The 22,249-nt window shown below is 46.8% G+C and overlaps 1 protein-coding gene across 2 annotated transcripts in view; it reads right to left on the bottom strand.

The window, feature by feature from the left end:
- Window positions 1-22,249, bottom strand: part of MRPS5 (mitochondrial ribosomal protein S5) — an 804,837-nt gene that overhangs the window by 69,052 nt on the left and 713,536 nt on the right. The gene's annotated exons all lie outside the window — the stretch shown is intronic.

The following is a 22,249-nucleotide window of genomic DNA, read 5'->3' on the forward strand; positions in this document are numbered from 1 at the left end:
CCCTAGATTTGGATCATGAAACGCTTTATGTATGCCCCATTCGCTGATGGTTTTGTTAACTTTTATCTACACGACTTGATGAATAGGCTATTAATTGGGGTTATCCGATACGTGGGTGTGCTTTCTGTATTTATTTTTGTTTGAAAATCAAAAGTCGAAATATATAACAACAAGGAGGAAACAGGAGATGTGCAAAGTTAAACTGTAACTAAGTCACAGAGGGATCAAAAGTTAAATGGTCACTTTTTGGTAAAATGTACAGTTTTGTTATGTCAGTGAAGAAGGATGAAGCGTCTCTTGAAAATCTGTGCACAGAAAAAAAATTCTGAAAAAAAAAACAATTGGCATTTACGATACAGAAGATAAACCAACGCTACCGGGCCCCTTCGTATTCAAACGTAAGTCTTTAATTACAAGTCCAAAGTAGCGGTCACTATCACACAACTGCCATGGAGGCATGCACCTTGTTTCATCAATGCTACCATTAAACACAAGTACAGCATATTTCACATTTTCAAAAGTATTCATTTTTCAGCTTCAGAACAAATTACTGTATTACAGCAGTCTCTTTTCTTTGGCATAACTTTTTAGAATAAACAAACTAGAAAAAAAAACATGTTCCGAGTACTTTTCTTTAAAAAAAAGCCTCATTCCGTAAGTGTTAGACCAGTAACCGACAAGATGACACCCTTCAATTTTCTCTTTCAACTACGCACGAAGGTATTGCATTTCTGTGAATTCTGTGTCAGACTGAACTCCTTTGGAATATTCTAGTCTTTAACTGGTCCATTACATGGCATGACAAGAGGGTGAAAATGTTCCTTAATGGTGCATAATTGCACGCCTTGGGTGAGACTGTGGAGGAGAAAGCTGAAGGCAAAGTACTTTAATCCACTCATGAAGCACAGTAATTGTTTTGTGTGTACGGCCCACGAGCATCAAGCTGCTATTATGATGAAAGGGCCGCAATAAAAACTACTTCAGGTTTTACTGCACGACATGAAAGTTTGAAAACGAGAGCTGCGACGTTTGATCTGCTCACCCTTGCACTAAAGGGCAAAAATAAAACACGAAAACAAAAGAAATCGCAGAAAAATATTTACGCACCAATCGATGCTTCCTCCACGCTTACATACGGCTCACAGAACGACCTTGAGTCTAAGAGAATACATGTTGAAAGGAGCAGCAGAGCGCCATATTTCCTCTGCTGCCCCTCTCTGCTCATGGAAGACCAAGGCTCGACCAATAAATTAATAGCCGTGAGGAGCAGCTCCAAATGTATCAAGCATGCAATTAAAATTGTGTGGCATGGCGAGCCGAAGTACTTTGGCTTCACATTCCCATTGAAATGCGCTGGACAACAAATGCTTTTGAGGGTTTCAATCACAAAGCGGTCTTTCTGAAAAAGAAATCCATTCACAGGCAAATTGAGTGCCACACCAAACTCAGAATGCTGGTCTGCTGAGCTCTTTGTTAACAGGATTACCCACTCCATCAATATGTCAAAATAAACGATATGTGGTGCGCATCAAGGCACTGCCACGCATTTACACCTGTAGTATATTTACACTCTTGACACACTTACCAGCAAGGACTTCTCCCCCTTGCTTTAGGTTTGGCTCAGATATTATCATGATACAGCCACTAGTCAACATCTTCAGCAGAAGCAATCAGTAGCTTTGACACAAGGATTTGCCCCACTGCGCAGCCTCTGGACCTCGTATTAGGGTATTACCTTGAACACTCGTCTACCAGCAAGCATTACCTCCTCTTCCTCCTCATTGCTTATGGTATTAACTCGCACATGTACCTCCTGCAAGTATTTCTTCCTCCTTTCTTAAGGTTATTGACAGGCTATCTTATTTTGAAGCACCACCCCTTTGTCACATTCCTGGGCAAGGTCTATGGCATTCTCTTAAGCATCTGGTCCTTTCCCAGGGTATGGCTCTCCCCCTAGGTAAGCCTCTCATTCAGGGTCTAGTTCGCCATCTTTGATTGGATCTTTCCAAGGGCTTGGTTCCACCTGGGTCAGAGCTCTTTCTCAGGGGCCTTGCTCTCTACTAGTTTCTGGTTCCCTCCCGAGTTGGACTCAAAGCTTTCTCACTTTGGCCTCCTCCACAATCTGAGATATAGCCCTCAGCAGGCCGATAGATCTCTCTCACTTTATCTTAATTATCTTACTCTGTAACAAATGTGGTTAGAAGGGTTATGGTGTACTGCCCTCTGCTGTCTCACCAGGCTCACGGACCGTCAGTTTTATCAGTTCATGGTTCCTTCAATTGGCTATGGCCCTACTGCTATGACCCTCTCAGTTGCACTACTGCTCCCTTTCACCGAGACTGAGGAAACAACCCCTCATTTACACTGCCTGGGCCAGGTGATTTATCCTAGACTGCTGGGACTCAGCGATCTGATTGGGACCGAAGCTTTGCAATTCAGTACTCTAGGCAGAGGAAAGGGATTTTAATTCATGCCATGCCTTCCTGGTGGTATCTGCTGGTCAAAATCAAAAAGTTGATGGCTCGAAGGTTTTGAATCAATCACAACCAGGGTCCGGAGGAGTGTTCGTGACCGCTGGAAGCCAAGCTGCTGAGTATCGCCCGGAAGAGGGAGTGCACTGACATAGTGCTGTCCGACACCAGGAGCTGCCAAAGTTCCAACCATCCCAAGAAATCTTCAAGGGGAACAAACCTCTGCCATGACATTATCCACTTTTCCACCCCAGAGAAGATCCAGGGTGGCTGCCTCCAAAGGCGTATCGGCTAGTGTGTTTCCCACCATCAATCTATGAAAAAAGTGTCTTGAGTGTCCAAACTTGGTGAGGGTCCGTGATCCAGTGCTGTGGTCATGTCCAGGTTGCCAGAAAGCATCCTGCAGCAGTGAAAAACCAAAAGGGGGTAAACCGCAAAATCCCCAAACCAAACATCTATTTCTGCCACTGCACCCATCACCACCGAAAGCCACAAACGACCACCAAAGGGGTTATCTTCTTTAGCCAAGCCTTGTCGAAGTCCACGGCAAGATTCATCTTTGTGGGGCATCCACAGCTGGCATAGCAACCCGACATCGGAGACCACTGCGACAGACCAGCATGGCTGCCTTTCCAACACGGCTTGGTTCCCTTGTCTTACTCGACCCCAACGTCCCAGTGGCTCCTTCTTCGAAGGGGGGGGGTCCAACCTCGAGGGGCATCATCGAGTGAAACTGAGAACCTCCTTCACTTGGCCTTCCAATGCACCCAAGGTACTGCAAGGTTGAAGAGCATCTTCCATTCTCGGGATTCATCCAGGGGTCCAAGATTCGTCTTGGATCCTGTTCTCCTATGGCTTCCAAGGTACTTCGGGGGTAGTTGGATCTGTAGAAATATAAGCAAATTAATAATGAAAATATTTGGACTGGGCTGTGTTATACAACATACAGTAGACCTTAACTTTTCCCTACAGGTGCCCAGGTTGGGGGGAGGGTCCTCACACAGTATTGCATTTCTATCTTAAAGGAATAATTTAGGAGTGGCTGCAGAGTGGGTGCAGTCAGCACAGTGTGCTGGTGTGTTTCTCCTACTTGTCTGTTTTTCCTGGCTGTCTTTGGAGGCGGACATAGACATCAAATACTTACGAAGTCAGCAGAGCGGAGTGGCTGCAGTCTGACCAGGGAGTAAAACAGCATAGAGGACAGGAAGTATTTGACCACTACTACTGGCCATTTGAGAGACGGAGGGGTTCGATTTTCTGGATAATTAGCGGGGCCCATGGGGAAGAAGATGCCGGCAAAAAATAAACGATATCCATTGCGCAGTAAATGTACGGCCCCTGCTGTCACCCTCTAAACCGCTCATCTAGATGAACTCAAGTCACCGGCATCGGGTTTGGGGAAAGGGAAAATCTGTGTTTTTTCCCAGCGAAGCCAATGAGAGTGTACGCACAGGCAACTCGATCTGAAGGCTTGGGGGAACAGAGTGCAAAGGATGGCAGCATTGACTATACTCTGGTGGACTGTGATATCTCAGGCTCAGAGTTCCGACACAAGTGGAACAAGAAGAAAATGCATTCATTTTTTAAGCCTGTATGAACCTTGAGAATGAAATTCAGGCAATTGAAGCAATAAGAGACTGACTCAGCGTCTCCCCCGTCCTATTCAGAACTCAAGAAAAAACTCTGGAGGCAATTTCGTATATGTCCGAATTAGACTCATTGAATCCAAACAATCAGGAGACGGGTTACTCAAGAATTCCTTCCTCTGGGAAATGATTTGCCGCTGCATGGCATGACATCTGATATTGGATAGAGCACCTTGGCGGCACTAAACTTAGTCCTCCAGTCCTTCATTAGACTGTATGATACAGTGGCTTTTGAAGTCAAATCGATCTCTGGTATGTTAATGGATATACGTCACTCCTCTTGGGCATTTGTGAGCCCAACAAGAGGATGGTGCCGATGGTGCACTTACTTGCAGCAAATGGAAAGTGGGCTGATATTGACCAAAATTCATCCTGGCAACTTAAAACGGCCAACGAAAATGAGAAGGTCCTGGTTGTCACTGGACTAATGGGTGTGCAATCGGAAACCTCTGCGCCAAATACACCTCAACTAATAGTAAAGAAAACCAAAAACATGAAACCGGATGTAAAATCTAGGAGAAAAGGCTTGCGCAGGTTCTTAAAGGATAGTTCCGGGACTTTTTTTTTATTGTCCCTACGGGTCGGCCATGTGTTTGTAAGCATAAATCGGTAGATCGTAGGAAACTTTCCTATGGACCTTACCCGACTTTTCGCCCATTATCGCACTCGAAATCAGCCTCCATTTTGTGATAATCCTATCATTCCGCCGCATCGACCTGGCTCACCTGCCTTTGCGGCACTAAATCAAATCCCCCGCCCCTGAAACAGACTTTATCAAAACATTCATATTCCCCGCCTCTATCCGTGACGTGACTGAGCTGCGTAGGCAAACGCGCCCAGGCGTCTTCTACGCGACTCCACACAGACCCCGGAAATCAACACAGATCAGCTCACAATACAGCGCACCACAATTCGGAATATGAAACTGTACTTTGAAATCAAACCGCAAGATTGTAAATGTGGTAAAGTACATTTGACATCAAATGTTTAGAGAATATTCAGCGATTTGCATTTTTATTTGCTCATGTTCCAAAAAGTTCGTATTGAGGAACGCGATGGTCCTTTGCTGTACACAGGGTCTTAGAGCATCTCACAATACAGCGCCACAATTCGGAATGTGAAACCGTGGTTTAAAAGCAAACGGCAAGATTGTACATTTGGCAAAGTACGTTTATTGGACATCAAATGTTTAGAGAATATTCAGCGATTTGCATTTTTCTTTGCTCTCGATCCAAATTAGTTCGTCTTGAGGGAAGCGATGTTCGTGTGCAGTACACAGGGTGTTGGTTTACGATAAAAATAAGCTCTTTGGTCGCACTGATAATCGCATGGCTGTTCCAACAACGAGGCACTAGGCCACCACAACGGTAGGTATGTTGCATCTAACCGTTAGTACCGCGTAAGGGCATACTTGTACTTGGCGATAGTCCCATAAAATGGTCAGGGTGGTAACGTTGTTCACGCGGAGAAGCAACTGGCGGCTGTAGAAGCCGTCCGCCGGTGTCCGGTACTCGTGACACAGACAGTAGTGAATGATGTACCTAAAAACATAAAAAATGAAATTAGTCTCACCATCAGATCCTTATTAAAATCATAGCGAGGACAGCGCTACTGGGTGTACACAAGTGTTTAAAGGCGTGGCGAGGCAGGGAGGGGGGGGGGAGTGGAGTACAAGGTAAGTAGCATAAAATAATAAATAAATAGGGCCAGCTGGTGGCAAGTGCAAGGTAAGTGCAGAACAAGTGCTGGGAAGGGGGGGCTGTAGGATACTGAGACAGTCCCCCAGTGCAGGGGTTGACAGGGAGGCAGTGCAGGTGGAGAGTGGAAGGGCCCAGGACCGAGGTCGCAGACAGTGGACCAGTTGTAGCAGGGGAGAGGGAGAGAGAAAGCAGAAGCAAAGAGGAAGGTTTTGAGGTGCTTCAGTAAAAGCAGATGTTTCTCCTCAAGATAGTGCGCGGTAGAAAACAATATGCCACATAGAACGAACAAGTACAACTGAACCCGTCTTTAAAGCCACTGTATAGTAATGAAATTGCGGTATAAACTCATCAAAAGTTACTTACATTATATTTGCATTTTCCATTGTGTCTCTGTGTAGGGCAGACCCGAAACACCACTCCTTCTTTGCCGACGTTACTTCTAATGAACGTGGCTCATCGTTTCGTTTCTGAAATTTTATTCATTATCTTTTCTTAGTCTTTCAGGATGGTCCCGGCCTGTCAAGGTCAAATCACAATAGAACCTTATACTGGGTCGTGGGCCGTTCCGCCACCCGAGCAAAACATCAAAGCAGCTGACCTTCACTTTGAGCGAGCACACATTTCTAGTTAGCTCCAGTTAGTGTAAGGGCATCTTGTCTGCGTGCCTTTTTTTTTTATTGTCCCTATGGGTCGGCCATGTGTTTGTAATACGGAAACATTCTATAATTTTTGTAAAAATGATTTATATTACTGTTTGGTTTAATTGCAATGGGCCTGCAACATGAGGAGACTCGAGAGAACAGACAATCAAATTACAATCATTTAAACCGTGATGTGTATTTCTCAATGAGCTCTGCTTTAGGTGGACATGGAACAGAGGCAATGTTGGGTGGCAATGCAGTTGTCCCCTGCATAGGTTCGTTCACCACTCCATGTATGTGCCTATCGAGGACATCTACGATAAGTCTCTCAATAAACTCATATTGCATATCCTCAAACACTGGTTTGATCACCCATTGTTTACTTCTTTTAGTGAAGGCCTTATTGTAGCGAAGCGTCCCTAAAGTTCCGGTCGTCCTACTTTGTTGACGGCCAACATTATGGTTATGTGCCAAGACCGCTAGAAGAGTCCGATTTATCATGCCTTCCATGCCAAAATGCAATCTTTTGGGCCTGTACTTTAGGCACATATTGTGGAACACCTCCAAATCTCCTGTGTGGCAGAATTCCGTGAGTCCCCTCAAATCTCTTGTTATAGTTTTATCAAATACAATCTTTTCAATGGCCTTGTGAGTGGGTGATGAAGGAATCAACCACTTCTTCTTCCGTGCCTCCTCTGTGGACAAATGGCCATGTTCACATTTGTGGAAATGCTCATTTGTCGACCATCGATGTACGTTGCTACAGTGCAACATTACTGACCGCCATTTTTCCAGTAGAATTTCCAACGACCCTTCACATGTTTTTGAGCTCCACCAAAGATGGTTGCTGATTGACTTGGACCACTGTGAAATACCTTGCATATCTTTTTTTTTTCCTGCAGCCGACAATTTTTTATTGATTGTTTTTGCAAGATGCCATACGTCAAATTGGTGATTTATATTTTTGTACTCTTCTCTCATTGTCTTGGCAATTGAAACGTGTCTGTCCGTGGCTATCAGGTCGATCACCATTCCCCGCGATTGTAGTTCTTGCAATGATGCTACAAAGCCAACTTTCTCCATGGCCACTGAGGATGTACTTTGTGACACCTGCACGACCACCGAACTCACAATTTTCTTACTTTCCATGTCCTGAAAGTGGTAGGTGCAGTACTTGGCTGAAAATCCTGGGCTGTCGCACTGTCCATCACCGGCTAGCCTGAAGCGTTTGCCCGCGAATGTACTTTCCATTGACATTTTTTCCATTCTCCAAGCTTCGCTGATGGCTGGAAATAGATAATCGGTTTGGTATTTGTAGAACTGACTTTTCGCAATGAAATGGATTCCCACAAACTGAAAGAAATACAGTAACTTTTTAAAACTTGAACCACTAAAAAGTGCGGCCGCTGCACAAAGTAGATTGCCTGCTGGCAGTTGCCCCAGCATGGGTTGTGCAGACCATGCGAACGGATGATATTGTGTACAGGTGGCATGTATTTTAAGGTTAGTGCCTCGAATTGCACGAGTCACATTAATCAATGGCTCCCCACATACTTCCCCACCAACCCAATGCCCACATTTCATCATCATAATAATATCCATCAAACAGCTATCGAATACAATGAATTTGGCCTCTTTCCTTATACTGTCACTCTGCATCCCAGCTGGTTCGGCCTGTAACGTTGAGGACATGTCACTCGCATGAAAGGTACAATCTCTGATATCGTCTTCCGCTATGCTGAGTGATATTGATGGTGTTTCATTGTCGTCCACTTCATTCTCTTCCATTGCAACATCTGTTCCTTGTCCGGAGATGGGAGAAAAAAACAATGTCTTCAACTTTCGCGCGCTCTTATTTTTTGCGGGTGTGGATTCTGTGAATTGATCTCCGACTGCATCCAAACTACCAGGAGGACATTCACTATCAATGGCTGGTGGTGGTATAGCTCCGTTGTCAATCACTTCATATTCTTCCCATTGGCACGATGCATCTCCAGTCTCAAGTCCCTGCCAAAAGGTTTGACAAGCAACATCTCTCGTTCGCTTCACTGTCTGTGTAGATCTAGTTCTTACACCCACTCGCAACTAGAGGACAGATTAGAAAAGGGATGTTCAGTTTAAACACAACTTACAGTATTGAACTATTGACAGTGAAAGACAACATAATATAGTGAACAGGACACTAACCTTCTTTTGCTTTCTTTTCTTTGAAACTTTCTTGCCTAGAAATTCAACATCTGGACGCTGTTGCTCCGACTCGTGTGTGCATGTCTCCACTTCCTCTCGCGCTGCAACGACTATATTTTCATGATAAGCACATCCATCACTCACTGAGGCTCCATCGACTCCCTGAAACATAGAACTTTCATTAGTATGTATAATAATATTGAAAACACAAAATGTACTTGGGGACCAATACCCATACGTACATCTCAATAGCAAAACACGAATGAACGCATTGTGTAGAACATTCAAACGACAATAGTTCACGCATTGTTGATCTAGTTAGATTGAACTGTCAAGATCCATACCTCGGGCTCCGCATAGACTTCCATTGATGATATTATTGAAGATGACGCTTCAGCAACTCCCTGAAACACAGTAATTGCATTAGTATGGTTTTCTATTTTGTTTAAAAGAACAAACTTTCTGCAGGCGTCAACGGCTCATCTAAATAGACCTGCACAAATGATCAGTTGTCTAAAATAAATAATGGATATCTAAATATGATTCGATTTGCTCCATCGTTGGAAGTGTCACCACCCAGAGATCTGCATCAACTACTAGGGGTGATGTTCTTGTTGAAGAAGCTCCGTCAGCTCCCTGAAACATAGTACTTGCGTTAATAAAGAAAGAAGTATAGCGGATGTAATCACGTCATTTGATCTCGCATGATTGATCTGTCAGTATCCATACCTCGAAATGCATAAGAACATCAAGGGACGCTGTAACTGCGGTGCACACTTCTGCAAGCTGTTGCGCCGACCCGTAACTGCATGCTCCCCCTTCTTCTTGGACTAATGCTCCATCGACTCCCTGAAACATAGGACTTTCATTAGTAATGAACACAATATTGAAAAAAGAAGACACATAGGAGGGCGACGACAGAAGGACATACCAATGGCTAAAAACGAAAGAAACATTGTGTGTAACAATCACGCTACAAGAATGCAAGATCTGATGATCTCCATCGATGGAACTGTCCGGAAACGTACCTCGAGCATCTGAGTGACATCTACGGTTGTCGTCAATGCGTTGGACTCCTCAGCATCTCCCTGAAAGACAGTACTTGCATTATTTTGGATAACAATAATTATAACTGAAAACAAAGACTAGAGGACGAGTACTGTGGTGTACCATTAGGTAAAATGATTACACGATCAATTAAAACTATTGATTTACATGCCTAAAACAAGTCAGTGTCAGAATAGCTAAGTAAGATTACCCGATAGGCGCTTGAAGTGGCTGATGACTGCAATAACGACACGGATGGAGAATCTTCCGCCTTCATATTGAGTGGATACATAAATGGGGAAATTATTGTTAGCTAATGCTACACACTACCGCAAGGCCGAGAGACAAATACGTAAACTTGACTCACCAGTGGAGGGATGTGGACGAATAGAGTGGGAATAGCGGTTGAGAGCAATTTTCGCCTCGCTCGCGGTGTTTTCTTCTTTATTAGCAATGATGTGGAGTACATGTCTGGGCTAAAGTGCCTGCTGCAGACGCGGTATCGATCACCCCTCTTGTCCGCAAAGACTTCAAGGACTCTACTTTCTAGCTCAGAGGCTGGATATCCGCAATATCGGACCCATTCTCTTATCTGATCTATTGTCTTAGGGAAAACATGCATTATAGTATCTTCAGATTTGTTATGGGTCTTCGAAGGGCAACCGCCAATGGAACAGGCAGGCATTATGGAAAGTTCTGAAAAGTAAAGATCAACAATTCTCTATGAATACCAATGTGTTAAAACATTAAATGACACATAAAAGGTTCAATGCAAGGTCCGTTTTGGTTCTTGGAACTATACACGTTATTCACATGCGGATAAGTATTTCAATAACTTTCAAAAAATAGAAAAAGTAATTTGACTAAACTCAGAACATGTGACTAGTTCCTTGCATGTACTGTCGTGAACGAAAAGAAAACATGGATGCAATTTGATGACTACTAGCAAATAGATATAAATTAAAAAATTGGACGCAAAATGATTATGGTACATGGACTTACCTTGACGAACAAACAGTTAGATGCAGGGATCAGAGTAGTTTCTTGTCGTAGAACAGGGAGCAGTTCACAGGTTGCAAACTGACGAGTTTGCTCAAAGTGGTCACGGAAGTTCACAGAGACGAAGAGCAGATAACCAGCACCTTCACGGGTTGACTAGCAAAGCGCAAAGAAGTTCTCATTAGAAATATGAAGTGGGTTATAAAGAATTCGAAACAGGGGTGTGTTTGTGAATGAATGACGTGTATATGTCGTGGCATTATGCGGTCTGCAGGGGGCCGTCCAGCGTGAGGGGGGATGCTTGGCAGGAGACACAGGGTCTGGAGGTAGACATGGGAACAACAAACCCATGCTCTATAGACCACTTTGAAGTGTACATGGTCTTTGGCACCTCTTGGCCTTTATCGCTCCCTGACAGCTCCACTTGCCAGCAGCGCAAGTACCCCGGTGCGAACTGCCTTTGATAGGGCGGGGGGTGGATCGGGGCGGTGGTCGTGCAGACAAGACACAGGAAGACTCGTGAATGGAGACACACTTATGTGGATTGCAGGGGGCCGTCCAGCGTGAGGGGGGATGCTTGGCAGGAGACACGGGGTCTGGAGGTAGACATGGGAACAACAACCCATGCTCTATAGACCACTTTGAAGTGTACATGGTCTTTGGCACCTCTTGGCCTTTATCGCTCCCTGACAGCTCCACTTGCCAGCAGCGCAAGTACCCCGGTGCGAACTGCCTTTGATAGGGCGGGGGGTGGATCGGGGCGGTGGTCGTGCAGACAAGACACAGGAAGACTCGTGAATGGAGACACACTTATGTGGATTGCAGGGGGCCGTCCAGCGTGAGGGGGGATGCTTGGCAGGAGACACGGGGTCTGGAGGTAGACATGGGAACAACAACCCATGCTCTATAGACCACTTTGAAGTGTACATGGTCTTTGGCACCTCTTGGCCTTTATCGCTCCCTGACAGCTCCACTTGCCAGCACAAGTACCCCGGTGCGAACTGCCTTTGATAGGGCGGGGGGGTGGATCGGGGCGGTGGTCGTGCAGACAAGACCCGTTTGCCGCAGGGCCTCACCAAGGAGAGGCCATCTAACTGAATGTAAGAGGATGGCTGCAGGATCTACTACATGGAAGGCAGGGGGGTGAGTTTATAAATACCTCACCCTCCCAGGAGAATATACACTAGATTCATTTAAAAAATCAAAACAACCATTGCTAAAATATATGTTGGGCTTTATTTTAGATTTTAGTTAAACATAAATAATAAACATTACACATTGTAAAGTTGAGGTTGCAGCACATCGAGGGAAAATCCGCGGTATTGTCCACTGTCACTGGGGAAATGTTGTCTAATGGCAAGTACCGCACAGGCAGGTATTACTCTCCGAACGCGGTGTCCGAGCCTCCCGTGAAGCCACCAAGTGAAGCAACGATAGGCCACCAGCCTGTACCACCTGTGAAAAAAAAAGATGCAAACTGTATTAAACTGACCAAACTTTCTTATCAATGTCGATTCAGGTAACACATGTCATTTTTCTTAGAAAAAAATTATATCTAGAAAATGCACTATATGGAACCAATTTACATGCGTTCGAATGATATGTAAATGTAATTTTATATGTGGGAGACGACCATGAAATAGTGGTGGCATCACTGACATCACAAACAGAGTATACTTACTCGTTACTCGGATTACGCGGACGAACAGTGCCACGAAGTTCGTGCATAAGCACCATCATCATCCACAACACTGTCCGTGAGAGGCAGGCTTCCCTGAACTCTGGCAGCTCGGTGATGCATTGCGGACTTTGCTCGCCTTCCTGCAGACTTTGCTCGCTTTCCGAAATGTAGGCCAAGCACCCGGAATTTTCACGGCAGCAGCAGTTCTCCTCCTCAGTTGGCATTAGCTCGCACCGATTGCACGTGCACCAGGTGGAGACGCCGTCCATGCGACATGGTCCAGGCTCTTCATCCGTTGACTGGTCCTCCCAACTGCCGTCCGAATCCCCATCGTTTTCGCGTGCTTGCCTTTCCAGTAGTTCCTCCTCGGTGTACTCGGGCTCGTACATATACGGCATTATTGTCGCCATTGTGCGGTAAAGATAGTAAAATAATTTACAGAGATGGTACAGGTGTTCACACGGGCTACAAGCGGCGAAGGTAGCTGACCAGAGCACTGAAACGAGTCACAGAATACTCAAAGTAACACAGAGAGAGGAATGGAATCGAAAATCTGCTGCTGTATGTTGTGAAACGGTCTGTTTATACTTATTGGGGAAAGAGGCGTCCTGCCATTTCCATGGCAACACGTCAATAGCTGAGGCGCAGCGATTGTTGACACGAGACGTGCTTGAAATGGGCAGTACGCGTCTGCTGATGTCAGGCTCAGGGGCGGGGGATTTGATTTAGTGCCGCAAAGGCAGGTGAGCCAGGTCGATGCGGCGGAATGATAGGATTATCACAAAATGGAGGCTGATTTCGAGTGCGATAATGGGCGAAAAGTCGGGTAAGGTCCATAGGAAAGTTTCCTACGATCTACCGATTTATGCTTACAAACACATGGCCGACCCGTAGGGACAATAAAAAAAAAGTCCCGGAACTATCCTTTAAGGAAAATTATGGCTGCAGCCAAAAGATCAGCGGCCGGAACAGATCCTGTGAATTTCAACGTCATACAGTTGGAAACAGATGCCATTCCTCTAACAACTGAAAGGCCACCAATGGACTCACGGAGAAAGGAAAATCTGATTACTGGCCCATCTCCTAGGTCGGCCCCTCTGGCTAAGAACCTTATTCAAGTGAGGCCAAAATTGTGCCAAAGGATGGCAATGGTCCTAAGTTTAGATCTACTAATGATAGGGACGGTGCAGTGCTGAAGTGCAACTACAAGTTTTCCCGGGGACAACTATCTCCAACTTGCACCAAGTGCTTCTCAGCGCCCAGGGACACTGAAAGAATCAATCTGTCAGTACGGCAAGTGTCTCCAAACATTCACAGCTGAGGGGATGGTCGGCCACCCTTTGAGTTGAGCCGCACAGAGTCTACATCCAAATATTCCCCCGCTGCTCAAAGGGTCAGGAATGAGAGTTTGATTTTGATCTTTGAATCGGTCTTTGAAGAGGAAAGGCATATTCCATTGAATCAACAGAGGTTGTTGTCTAAAAGAGCATCTATGCCCGACCTCAGTTTTATTTCCTCGGCTGATTTAAAATTCGTCCATCTATCCGACAGTGTGTCTGGGAAAGTGCGCTGTTCACTTTGAATAAAAAATGATTGAGAGATTGGTGTTCGGTCAGCAGGAGGCGTTTCTTCTGAATGGTTTTGAGTGTTATCAAGCGGCGCATGTGGTGATCACTCCAAAACCCTAGCCCTGCCCGGATATACCCGTAAAACGGTATTTTGATCAAGAACAAAGGTCGTCTGCGTCTAAGCCCCTTGAAAATCTGAGTTGGGGCTGGCTGGCAGAAACCCTTCCCACTTTCGATGGCAGGCGGTCAGGTTTCTAGGGACACTCTCCCAATAGCAAGTTGGAATTTACAGGGCTAGAACTCCTTTATGACTAACACTAAGAAGCAGGTCCTTGATATTTTTGACATCTTCATCCAAGAAACATGGATTGGGACGGATTTCTGATTCACTCGCTGCCGGCAAAGAAGGCTCACTTGGAGAGGCCCAAGGGTGGCCTCCTGACAGCCTGAAAATCAGAACGTTTTGTTCCCTTAAGCAAATTCCAGCCAAATCGGAGGCGTTCTTAGTAACAATGATCTGTGATGACAATGAAGTTCACAAAGAAACAGTTACACTGGTGATTAATATTTACGCTAACCCCCCCCCCCCCAATGTATGGACGCCGAAAAGAACAAGTTACTTACCAACTGGTAACGTTCTTTCGATTGGATGTTCCCTGAACGTATTCCACATCTTTGACATGTAATGTCCACAGCTGTGTACTTTGGAAACTTTTTCGGCAGAGGGCGTCTTGCGTCGATGTTCCTCAAAGGCCTCCGTCGAGGGCGACATCACCGGATGTTATAAATAGGATGCACGGCACCTGTAGCGTCAGTATGTTTTTTCCTCCATAACGTGCGACATGTACATATCCAATGCCTGCACATAGCCTTGCGGAAACGTAAGCTGCAATCGCATAGGAAATTCACCAGAGGGGCAGGCCGGGAGGGCGATGTGGAATACCTTGGAGGGACAGCCAATCGAAAGAACGTTACCAGTTGGAAAGTAACTTGTTCTTCGAATGGATTGTGTCCTCCAACGTATTCCACATCTTTGACAGACTCCCAAAGCAGTACCAGAAAATGGAGGAGGGAAAATAATTGAGTACCCAATAAGATGGCAGAATAAAGAAACGCCTTACCAAAGGCCATATCTTGACCATGGAGCTTATCCGGGGAGTAATGTTTAACAAAGGTGTGGATAGAAGCCCATGTGGCTGCATCACAAATATTTGTAATAGGAACTCCCTGCTGCAAGGCTGTGGAAGTAGCCACGCCCCTAGTGGAATGAGCTCGCAACCCTTCAGGAGGGTCCTTGCAGGCCAACCGGTAACATTCAGTAACAGTGAGGATAATCCACCTGGACAAGGTCTGTTTGGTAACAGCCTGGTCCAATCGGTGTCCAGCATACCCCACAAAGAGTTGATCGTCCACTCTGACCCTGGACATCCTAGAAATATAAAAGCTCAGAGCTCTCCTAGGGTCCAACCTATGGAGCCGCTCCTCTTCCTTACCAGGATGAGGATGATAGAAAGACGGAACCACCACTTTTTTGGCTTAAATGAAATTCAGACACTACCTTAGGTAGAAAGGAAGGACGTACCCTCCGTACAACCCTATCCTTGTGGAACACAGTAAAGGGCGTGTTAGATGAAAGTGCCTGCAATTCACTCACTCTGTGAGTAGAAGTAACCGCAACCAAGAACACCATCTTGAAAGACAATAGTCTCAAAGGACAAGAGTGCAAAGGTTCAAACGGAACACCCATCAGGAATTTCAAGACCAAATTCAGATCCCAAACCGGCACCTGGGAAGGGGACGGCAGAAACACAGTAGTGAGCCCTTTAAGAAATTGGAAAATCAAAGGAATCTTAAAGTAAGAACATTCTTCAGATGAGGGCTTGAATGTAGACAGCGCTGCCAGGTAACCCTTAATGGTACCTACTTGAAGGGCGCTGTGGGTCAGAGAAAGCAAGAAAGACAGAACCACGGGAATGGAACACTGAAAAGAATCAACATTTTGTCCTCTGCACCAGTCGCAAAACTTATGCCAACGGTACAGGGATTTGGTTGCCGGCCACCTGGCCTAACGCAACACCTCCATCACGTCGTCCAGGAGATCCCAATCCTTATACCTCAATGTTAGGAAAGATTTCATAATTGTATGTAATTTTCCCTCCATGTGTCAACCCCCAAACTTTTTGCTGCCGTTTAGACACCATTGACTGACTTTGCCAGAGAAGCACAGCCTTCAGCTGCACTCCTCTGGGCTTTCACTCACTTATTATGGGGAAACTGACATGCTCTTAAAAGAGTCACTTCTAGGAGACTTTGTTTCCTTTAGTCCTTTCCTCATGTTGCAGCTTTTGTGAAACATGTAATAAGTGTGCAATGTATTTTACCATACAGCACACTTGGGTCTCTAGTCATTCCCAAAGGCCCTAGAAACTCTCGCTGGACTTTTAATGAACTGTGCAGATGTGTCATGGACAGGACTGGTGGCAGCTATCTTTTCGCATTATTTTTAACCCGTTCCTGCCATGTTAACCGCGTTAGGCACGAATAGGTGGCCTGGCTCCAAAATGGCCATGCCACAATGTTCTTTGTCCTGTCCTTTGGCCATCTTCCCCCTTCACCGTCCCCAGGTCGAGCCGACCCGAGCCAGTCCTTGTTTGGTCATGCACTTTCCCGCGAACCCCAATGCTTTGGCAGGCTTCTGCATGCCTTGTGTCTGTGCCTCCAGGATGTGGGCTGGAACGTCTGGTTCCAATACACATCCTGGGTGCCAGAGAGTCTGGAGTGCCATGAATGCCTGGGACAACTGTTCTCCGTGATTGGTCCACATATGGAGTGTGTGTTTGTGAGCAGATCCCCCATTGGGTCCTCTCCGTTTTGGCGCAAAGGGAACTTTGGATAAGAGGAGGCTGAAAACACTACTACCATGTCGATCTCCTGAGTTCACACCGAACAAAGGATAGGAGCAAAGTATCCTGCAACAAAAAGCCGAGTCGAGGAACCGCTAGTGACCCGCTGGAAGGTTTGGCACCCTGAGCCCGCTGTTATCCCGTGGGACCCCTCTGCATCTAATCATTCTAGAAGGTCTGCAATTGCTTTGCTCTGTCACTGCTGCAGTTTTGAGGAGGCCCTCGAACCTTGGTATACTGCTCGCTCTCTGACCCCGGCACGCTCACACTGAATTTCGTACACTTGGCATTCCCAGGTCTGAAGTGAGACGAGTGCGCCAGAACCAGAGTAAACGCGGTTACCGTGTTGCCCTGCCGTGGCAACGATCTGTGCAAGTTCGCTGCATTGGTGACCCTCTTGCCCCTGAAGCCTGCTGCAGTGAAACCGGGTCGATTCCTCCACCCAGAGCAGAGAAATCGCCACTGTCCCGTTTGGGAATCATCGCTGTATCTCAGGAACTGAAAGGTGCTGAGACGTCCTTTTTGCCGCATTCGAACCTGGCAGTGAAGTGGACTGAACTGGTGAAGTTTGGGTCTGCCTGCGTCAGGGACCGGTGAGTACTCCTTACCCCAACCCGTGGCCCCTAGTGCAGGATCCCATTTTTACGCACGAGTGACTCCTGAGGGCCCCTTTCCTTTACACGGCTATTGCGAAATAGCGACCCCATCCCACACTCTCGAACTGCCTCTGCCTTCAAGTGGAGGTCCTTCTTGAATAGTGGGAATTTGGTTCTGCATCGCCTCATCCACCATCCTGAGCTGCTAGATACCCTTGAAGAGACCTTATTCTTCCCATTGGCACAAGCGCGTGCATGTACTATTGAGCACAAGGCTCCTCTCTTCGTAGGGCTTGGACTGCCTTTTAGTTAGGTGTATTATTGATGTTGAACTTGGCCTAAAGATTACCTGCACTGCCTGTTTCCTTCCCAACTAGGTGGTAGACATAGGTCGTGCAGTCATCCCTTTAGACCCCAATGGTCTTGTATATATATTGTATTGAGTGTGATGTATTGGTTTACCTAGTTTCACTGTGATTCTTTGCTATGGTTTATGTTACAAAGGCCTTGTAATAAATGTGTCTATATTTATTTGCAAGTGTCCTTGCTTTGTATGCTCATTGAGGTCTTTCAGTCACCCTCACCCCTCCTGAGACTTAGTCTTGACCGTCTGCCAAAGCTACCTTGATTGGTCTGGCTCGATTGGTCTGGCTTGTCCAGAGGTTACCCTGTTCCAAGAAACTAGGCTGGCCTTCTGAACCTCTGCCCCCCCAGGTCAGAGTTCAGAAATCCTTCGTAACACTCAACCTTTCAGATACCAAGCGTGAAGGTTGAGAGTGTTGACCACTGGATCCTGAGGAGCCATTGCAGGGATCTCATCCTCGGCCTGGCCTCTGGCATCAGAAAAATGCAGGATGCCATGAGGCTGAGAAACATTAAGAATTCCAAAGCCCAGAGATGCTGGGCATGTTGAAACTTGTCCACCATCTGCACAATGTGATGAGTCCTCACCTTGGGAGGCGAGCACTTCCCCCAAGGACGTTTCCAATACAGCCCAGATGTACTTGAACTGTTGGGAAGGTGTCAGATGTGACTTCTTGAAATTGAGGGAGAAGCCCAGCTTGTGGAGGGAGCGGCAGGTGAGACTGAGATGATCCGTTGCTTGATCAGGAGAATGCGCACGGATCAGCCAGTCGTCCAGGTAGGGATAGACGTGAATCCCCGCTCGCCCGAGATACGCTGCCACCACCACCATGAGCATGGTGAAGACCCTCGGGTGGAGGTCAATCCGAATGGCAGGACCTGAAACTGAAAGTGCGAGCTGCCAGCCGCAAACCTCAGGTACTTTCTTTGCTTTAGATGAATCTGCACATGAAAGTAAGCATTGTGTAGGTCCAGAGACACCAACCAATCCTGGAGACGAAGGGCCTGGAGAACTTGAGAAAGAGTGACCATCTTGAACCTGTCCTCCCTGAGAAGTTTGTTCAACCAATGCAAGTCCAAGATGGGTCTCAATCCCCCGTCCTTCTTTGAAATAAAAAAATATGGGGAATACCATCCCTTGTTCCTCTCCATTACAGGCACCAGTTCTATAGCGCCTTTATCCAGAAGGGTCAGGATTTCCTGCACAAGGAGCAGATCTGTAAGATTCAAAGAGAGATTCCCGGGTGGATTGTCGTGAGGCCACTTTAGGAAGGAAGGCAGTAGCGGCGGGCTATGGTATCCAGAACCCACGCATCCGAAGTAATAGCTCGCTATTCTCCGAGATGCTGAAATAGTCTGCCCCCAACAGACGAACCATGGAACATGGCCTCATGACTGTTTTGGAGCGGCTGCGGCACCCCTATTTCCCCGACCACCACGGGTACTTTTTTTTTTTCATTGGCCCCTTTGACTTGCAGCTCCTTTCGTCCTACCAAAAGAGGAGTAGTAACGAAAGGAACCTCCCCTCCATTGCTGTCTCCTAGGACAAGGCGGAGGTTGACGCAGAGCTGCGCTCAAACATTTAGCCACAGCTTTGGATTTCTGCAACCTCTCAAGGCTCTCGTCAGTCTTGCTGCCAAACAAATGCACGCCATCAAAGGGCATGTTCAAAAGACAGGCTTGCACATCCGGAGCAAAACCCCGACTTACGCAACCACACAAACCTGAGTATAACGGTGCTCGCAGCCATGGACCGGCTAACACTGTCGGCCGTGTCCAAATCCGACTGAAGGGATTCACACATGGCATCCTTGCCATCCTGCACGAGAGCAAGGAACCCATCCCTTTCTTCCCTTTTGGGAATATGCTCAGCCGCTAGAGAAACACTATTCCACAGAGTGTGTGAAAATCTTGCTAAGGCACAGTTGGAGTTGGCCGACTTCAGCGCCATACTCCCTGCAGAAAACACCTTGCGTGCCCAACCATCGAATAGTTTGTCGTCCCTATCAGGAGGGATGATAGGGTACGCCGGCTGCCTCGAGGTAGCCGTAGCTGCCTGAACCACCAAACTCTTGGGTGTGGGGTGAGAGGAAAGGTAGCTGGGGGTCGCTATCTGAAGGGCGGTATTTTTAAGTTAACGATTTGTTAACTGCCGGAAGAGATTCCGGTGTCTGCCAAGCAGCCGCCACTCTTTTCTGCAATGTCAAATGAAAAGGTAACACCGGGTCAGAGGACGAAGCTTGATTCAAAATATCTAAGTCATCCTGAACAAAACCTTCTGAAGGACTAGACCAACCAAGCTACTCAGTGACCCTAGCCTTCAGTCTCCTGTAGGACGACTCAGCATGAGCTCTAGGCTCAGGTCTGCCAAAGTCCACTGCAGGATAAGTGTCCAAGCTACTTGCATCATGAAGAGATTCCTGTAACTCTTCCGACTGACTATCCCTGGAAAAGACAGGAGCCACATCAGGCTCAACAGAGTCAAATTCTAAATCTGACCTCTCCTCATCGTCATTCATGTCATCCAGAGGGAGAAAAAAACTCCTGCCGCTGGACAGAAGAAGTTCTGGAATCCTTAACAGGCCCCACAGTCTTGGAAGTAGCCTTCCTTGGAGGATCCACAGTACCAGGGACCTCCATCTGCAAATTCCGGCCAAAAGGCTCCAAAGGCGTCGAGGTTGCCGATGGCTTCGGCGTCAACAACGGTGCAGAGGGCTGGTACGAAGGCAAAGCTACGACATCCGTATCCGACGGACACGGCTCCGACCTCGAGCCCTTGCCAGATTTCTGCAGTCTTGCCGGGGCCGAGGACGGAGACCTGGAAGCACGTCTCACGCGATCAGCCTGAACCTTGTCCGAACGGGACCTCGAAGGTTCCCGATGAGAATCGCTCTGAGAACCCGAGCCGGAAGGCGCACGAGCCACGGACCGAGACCATTCCTTGCCGGCTTCTTGCAAAGGCGCAGATGGAACTGTGCCCTGCAATTGGAAAATCGCCATCATCTGCTCCCTGAAAGCTGCCCACTCCTTCGGAGTCGAGGACTTAATAGGGCAAGCCACTTTCCTGCAATCCAAGGACGACGGGGAAGGCGACCAGTGACGGCGCTTCCTGGAACGCTGAGAAGAGGACGACGAATGGCGGGAACCAATGCCAGACCGAGATCCCCGGGACTCCTGACGTGGAGAGTCGCCCCTCGAATCGTCGGTGGACATCCCCTTAGTCGTTTTACGAGACTTACTGGGTTTAGAACCCCTACCTACCTGAAGCTTCCCCTTACGCTCCGGCAAGGCCTTAGCAGTCAGCGACTGGCATTTGGAACAGTCATCGGTGTCATGACTCTCACACAAGCACCACAAACAAATGCGATGCAGGTCCGTAATTAACATTTTAGACTTACAGTCCCGGCAATTCTTAAAGCCAGACCACAGAGTCAGAGGGGTCGAAGAAGAAGACAGTCACGAGGAATACACGAGTCTCCGAAGCAAACACGTTTGCGGAAAAAACAGAACTGAGGCTACGGACGCCGTGCGTCCTATTTATAACATCTTGACGTCGCCCTCGATGGAGGCCTTCGAGGGACATCGACCTGACGGGATCGACGCAAGACACCCTCTGCCGCAAAAGATCCGAAGTACACAGCTGTTGACATTACATGTCAAAGATGTGGAATACGTTGGAGGACACAATCCGTTTGAAAGTTACTTACGATTTGGAGAAAATTCTAATAACATGGTCTGGCGAGCATCCCTCAGGGGTAGTCATTATAGCAGGGGACTTTAACTGTACCTGCGTGATTCCAGACAGAGACTGAGACGAGCTTCACAATAGGAAGGGGGTCAACCCTCTTCTCGTCTCTCAAGCAATGCTAGTTGTGGTAAAATATGGTTTAATTTTTTCTCAAGCTTGTCTGTCATGCAATCAAACCAACTCTTTGGTGGGGCGGGGGGACGGTGTATGCAGGAATTCCCGCATGGTCAAATGCGTTGGATACATCTATAATAGAGAACATTTTTCTTAAGAATGTATATGTGGAGGAGGCTGTGGACTTAAAAATTGTAAAGACAGCTCTGAGTGACAACGCAATGCTACAGTTAACCCTGTGGGGTCTCTATTTGGGTGAACCAGCAGAGGTTTCAAAGGTGGGGACTTTGGTAACCTTGGCCCAGGGGACAGGGTAGCCCAATACAGCACTAACACAAATTTAGTAAATTCCGATCTCTCTAAATTGGTGGGAAATCTTTCCCTGAACAAGAAGGTACTGTACTCTGATCCAATGAAGTACTCTGAAATCTTGACCAAATCGCTTTAACTGGGACCGATCAGACAAACGATAGGAAAATTCAAAGGCATAAATCCCAATTGGGAAGGGAAGTTCGACAGCTGATGAAGTGTACACTAAAAGTGGGAGGATAAAGTTAAGGAAAAAAAAGGTTAAGGCCACAATTT

This window comes from Ambystoma mexicanum, chromosome 4p, assembly GCF_040938575.1.
Source record: "Ambystoma mexicanum isolate Mex_15411 chromosome 4p, UKY_AmexF1_1, whole genome shotgun sequence".
NCBI lineage: Eukaryota > Metazoa > Chordata > Amphibia > Caudata > Ambystomatidae > Ambystoma > Ambystoma mexicanum.